Below are 429 nucleotides of genomic sequence, written 5' to 3'. Positions count from 1 at the left end.
TGTAATTATATATATAACACAATTTATATATTTATTTCTATATTATATCAAATATATTGTTATTTATAAATATATATTTGTTAAATATATAAATAATTTATTTATTTATATATATTTTTATATGTATTATATTAAAATTCTATTAAAAGAATAGAAGAAAAGATTTTATTAGAAGCTTAGTTAAGAAAATAAAAGGAATGATGAGAAAGGTTTGTGATTGGCTGAGACACTCCAGACAGCTGGCTTGTGATTGGTTATTAATTAGAAATAATTACATTATATAATACCTGTAATAATACATGATATAAACTAATTACTTGTTGCATTTTATAGCAGTAGACCAATCCCAGATCTTCTTCTTGCTTTTGACAGCAGCAGAAAATTATCACTTACATTTTTCTTTTTGAGGTTTCTCATCTCCTCAGGAGC

The sequence above is a fragment of the Geospiza fortis genome, unplaced genomic scaffold (genome assembly GCF_000277835.1).
Source record: "Geospiza fortis unplaced genomic scaffold, GeoFor_1.0 scaffold375, whole genome shotgun sequence".
NCBI classification, from domain to species: domain Eukaryota; kingdom Metazoa; phylum Chordata; class Aves; order Passeriformes; family Thraupidae; genus Geospiza; species Geospiza fortis.
The sequence above is the reverse complement of the archived record's forward strand: the minus strand, read 5'-3'. Positions refer to the sequence as shown.